This window comes from Erythrolamprus reginae, chromosome 1 (genome assembly GCF_031021105.1).
Source record: "Erythrolamprus reginae isolate rEryReg1 chromosome 1, rEryReg1.hap1, whole genome shotgun sequence".
Classification (NCBI taxonomy): domain Eukaryota; kingdom Metazoa; phylum Chordata; class Lepidosauria; order Squamata; family Dipsadidae; genus Erythrolamprus; species Erythrolamprus reginae.
The window spans coordinates 395003465-395008799 of NC_091950.1; positions in this window are offsets into that span (position 1 = coordinate 395003465).

Sequence of the window (5335 nt, forward strand, 5' to 3'; positions counted from 1 at the left end):
GGCTGATTTTTCAGCTTTGTAAAGCTCAATTTGAGAGACTGTTTCCGCCTTGGAAAGCTGTTTGAGAAGCTGAGCAGGGTTATTTTATTTATTTTATTTATTTATTTAATTAGATTTGTATGCCGCCCCTCTCCGTAGACTCGGGGCGGCCCCACAACATATAATAAAACAATTTCCATCAAATCTAATAAATTTTAAAAAATTAAAAAACCCATTATTAAACCAGACATACACACAGACATACCATACATAAATTGTATAGGCCTGGGGGAGGGGGGGAACGCCTCAATTCCCCCATGCCTGACGGCAGAGGTGAGTTTTAAGGAGTTTACGGAAGGCAAGGAGGGTGGGGGCAGTTCTAATCTCCGGGGGGAGCTGGTTCCAGAGAGTTGGGGCCGCCACAGAGAAGGCTCTTCCCCTGGGACCCACCAGACGACATTGTTTAGTCGACGGGACCCGGAGAAGGCCATCTCTGTGGGACCTAATCGGTCGCTGGGATTTGTGCGGCAGAAGGCAGTCCCGGAGATATCCTGGTCCGATGCCATGAAGGGCTTTATAGGTCATAACCAACACTTTGAATTGTGACCGGAAATTGATTGGCAACCAATGCAGACTGCGGAGTGTTGGTGTAACATGGGCATATTTGGGAAAGCCCATGATTGCTCTCGCAGCTGCATTCTGCACGATCTGAAGTTTCCGAACACTTTTCAAAGGTAGCCCCATGTAGAGAGCGTTACAGTAGTTGAATCTCGAGGTGATGAGGTGATTTGGTGTATAACACATACCCAGATTTCCACCCTCTTTTACGAGGGAAAATGGTGCATCTTATACTCTGAAAAATATGGGTCTTTCCTCAGCTACACCGTCTAAAACTGAGGCCTTGTGGTTCTTCAAAAATCTCATATTTATCATTTGATTTTTTTAGCTCTTTCCCTGGATACTAGTCTTTATATATTCTCTTTGATTCCAAAATAAAGTTTTCGCTTTTATTTTTTATTCCATTGATTCCATTTTAGTTTCTCTTTTCACACACAAGATTTTTTTAAAAAATCCATAAAAACCACGTTGTGTTTTCTTTGCATTTTAAAATCTTAAAATGTCTCATTTTCTTTGAATATATTCTTTACAACTTTTCTCTCTGTATGCATAATATAGTATTTCTTTGTCCTCATTTTTCTGTAGCAATCAGTCTTTACATGCAGTTTTTTTTTCTAACCCACAGACTTTCATTTCATTTCCCAATCATGTTTTTTTTCTGAGGTATTTCATAATATTCTATTCACTCTTTTCCAAGCAGCTTTCACATTATCATTTCATATATCCCCTTTAATTAATGCAAAACAAGATGCATATTGCACAACAAAGTCTTCATAGAGAAGTTCAATTTTGCTTATTTTAATTTGCTCAGAGAGTATGTTGAAAAGAAGCAGCTGTTATATGTCTTTTTAAAAACACTATTCCATGACTTTATGCCAGCACATAAAAAATTTAATAGCATTTTAAAATGTTTTTTTTAAACCCTCTTGGCAACTTTTGTACAAGGCTGGTGTTAGAGAGCAGTGTGTGGGAGTTACAAGAAGACCAATGGGTTTCGCGGGCCAAAGAAAAATGAGGGAGCAAAAAACATTTTTGCATTGCCATTATTTCTCATAGAAACATAGAAGTCTGACGGCAGAAAAAGACCTCATGGTCCATCTAGTCTGCCCTTATACTATTTTCTGTATTTTATCTTAGGATGGATATATGTTTATCCCAGGCATGTTTAAATTCAGTTACTGTGGATTTATCTACCACGTCTGCTGGAAGTTTGTTCCAAGGATCTACTACTCTTTCAGTAAAATAATATTTTCTCATGTTGCTTTTGATCTTCCCCCCAACTAACTTCAGATTGTGTCCCCTTGTTCTTGTGTTCACTTTCCTATTAAAAACACTTCCCTCCTGGACCTTATTTAACCCTTTAATATATTTAAATGTTTCGATCATGTCCCCCCTTTTCCTTCTGTCCTCCAGACTATACAGATTGAGTTCATTAAGTCTTTCCTGATACGTTTTATGCTTAAGACCTTCCACCATTCTTGTAGCCCGTCTTTGGACCCGTTCAATTTTGTCAATATCTTTTTGTAGGTGAGGTCTCCAGAACTGAACACAGTATTCCAAATGTGGTCTCACCAGCATTCTATATAGCGGGATCATAATCTCCCTCTTCCTGCTTGTTATACCTCTAGCTATGCAGCCAAGCATCCTACTTGCTTTCCCTACCGCCTGACTGCACTGTTCACCCATTTTGAGACTGTCAGAAATCACTACCCCTAAATCCTTTTTTTTTGAAGTATTTGCCAACACAGAACTGCCAATACAATACTCAGATTGAGGATTCCTTTTCCCCAAGTGCATTATTTTACATTTGGAAACATTAAACTGCAGTTTCCATTGCTTTGACCATTTATCTAGTAAAGCTAAATCATTTACCATATTACAGACGCCTCCAGGAATATCAACCCTATTGCACACTTTAGAGTCATCGGCAAATAGGCAAACCTTCCCTACCAAACCTTCCCCTATGTCACTCACAAACATATTAAAAAGAATGACATAGGGGAAGGTTTGGTAGGGAAGGTTTGCCTATTTGCCGATGACTCTCTATGGCAAACATGTAGAACTTTTTGAGTCTTGCTGTTCTGATTAGGCCGTTTTGATACATGTTTCTTGTATTTTTTTTCTCCCTCATTCCACATACATTAAGAGCTGTTACCTTTGATTTGGTCAGCTGGAAGTGAAACTCATTTCATTTTTAATGTACTATTGAAAAATTGAAGGAAAATGTAAGTTTGAAGGCACACCTGAGCATTAGCCACCAAACTGATCTTTTGAGAAAAACCTGTTTCACAAAAAACGCATACTGTTTGAACTACAGATAATCCTCAAGTTACCACCATATGTTTAACAAACAAAGTTATGGTGCTGAAAAGCTAATATGAGTGGTTTGAATAGGGATTTTGTGATTGTGAAATAATACGAATATTACTGAAATTAATTAATATGTACTGTATATTATTATAGGGTTTAATGAAATATCCAATGTAGCAATGCAGAAATACTGATATTATAATTTGTTGTTGTTTTATTATTATTTTTCATTGTTATTTGTCTGTTTTAAAATATATTTGAAAACCAATAAAGCTTTTTTTTTTTTTTAAAGTGACCTCACACATAACCATTGCAGTGGCTCCTTTCCCCTGTGGTCAAATGATCTAATTTTGGGTCCTTTGAGCCATGATGGTGCAGTGGTTAGCAGTACTGTAGACTACTACACAGTAACCGAATTTAAACATGCCTGGGATAAACATATATCCATCCTAAGATAAAATACAGAAAATAGTATAAGGGCAGACTAGATGGACCAAGAGGTCTTTTTCTGCCGTCAGACTTCTATGTTTCTACTTCTGTTCATTGCCGGCTGCCAGCAATTTGGTAGTTTGAATCTCACTGGTTCACAGTTGACTCAGCCTTCCATCCTTCTGAGGTGGGTAAAATGAAGACCCGGATTGTTGGTGGCAACATGCTCCATAAAACCACTTAGAGAGGGCTGTAAAAGCACTGTGAAGCAGTGTGTAAGTCTAAGTGCTATTGCTATTGTAGTTGCGGTGTCCCAGGATTATGCCATTGCCATTTGTGACCTTCCCAGGGATTTCTAACAAGTAACGTCAATGGGGAAAGCTAGATTGATTTAATTCCTGGGATTGTTGATTCCATTTTTGTGTGTGACACAGTCGGCACGCAGAGGTTTACAATAACTGACGTCCTGCCGCTTCCACAGCTTGGAGAGCACTGAGATCTGTTTTGCGGCAAAGCTTAGTGTCCCCCCCCACCTACTCCAAGTGCTTCAGTCCCACTCCGACCAATAGGAGCGGCACGGGAAATTCAACTGCACTACTTTTGGAATACACCCTGTACATACATATACATAAGTTTTGGTGTGTTCGGGTCTTTTCCCGTATAAGATCACACCAAAACTATACCTGTGAAAATCTACCACGCACACACACACATATATCTAGCATATTTTTGCTGACGATGAAAAAGGAGACTATATACAGTGGTCCCTTGTCTTTCACGGGCCTGACTTTCGCAGAAAGGCTATACCACAGGTTTTCAAAAAATATTAATAAAATAATTAATTAAAAAATACTCTGCATTTTTTTTAACATTTGAACGTTTTCCCGCGGCCACCCGATGTACAATACTGTGCGTTTTAACTCTCTTCCCCACCCACAGCCGTCCTGCTTCTTTAAATAAAAGCTCCGCTTTTATTGACTTTCGCAGGCGGTCTTGGAATGTATCCCCCGCGAAAGTCAATAGATCTATTTTGAGATTATTATGCTCTCATATATACACCAGTGTGTGTATGTATGGTATGTATGCATTCATGTATGTGTGTACACTGCAACTGACTTAATGACATCACTTAGGAATAGATTTCAGTCCCAATCGTGGTTGTAAGTCAAGGACTATCTGTATACTGTAATATTGTATTACAATCTTTAGTTCTCTTGCCAATTCATCTCCCTGTGTTTGAAACAATCTAGTATTGACCTAAACACAAGTTTTAGTGACCCTTTGATCTCCCCAAGAAAAGTGTTTTGTTTTGTAGAGCCTTTTTTTTTACCATGTCTGGGGTGGCGCAGCAGGTAGAGTGCTGTACTGCAGTCCACTGAAGCTGACTGTAGATCTGAAGGTCATCACCGGCTCAAGGTTGACTCAGCCTTCCATCCTTCTGAAGTGGGTAAAATGAGGACCCGGATTGTGGGGGTTATAGCCTAGCTCTGTTAAAAAGTGCTATTGCTAACATGTTGTAAGCCTCCCTGAGTCTAGGGAGAAGGGCGGCATAAAAATCGAATAAATAAATAAATAAATAAATAAATTGTAACAAACAAAGGTTAAAATAGCTTTAAAGTGTGAACCTGTTTTGTTGGGCCTATCAATCCCACTTGTTACTGATTTACTGTTTTTCTCTTATTTGAAAGCACTTATTACATTAGAATAAACAGGCACGTGCATTAAGCACTCTGCTCATGGATTACAGTTAAGTCTGGAATTCTGGTTTATCGCAATGTGACAATATGATTAGTTTCCTTCTTTCAGCTCTCCAGATTATTTTGCGGTCAGAATTGAAACTGATAATCATATAGCAGGGATGTTAAGATATACTACAGTTAGTATCAGGATTTTATTTGCAATACAAATCTTTGTTATATTAACTCTGTGAGTGTGTGCGCGCGCATGTGTGTATACAAATAATTGGGTTTTATATGAGGGAAAGTATGCACTTGAACAG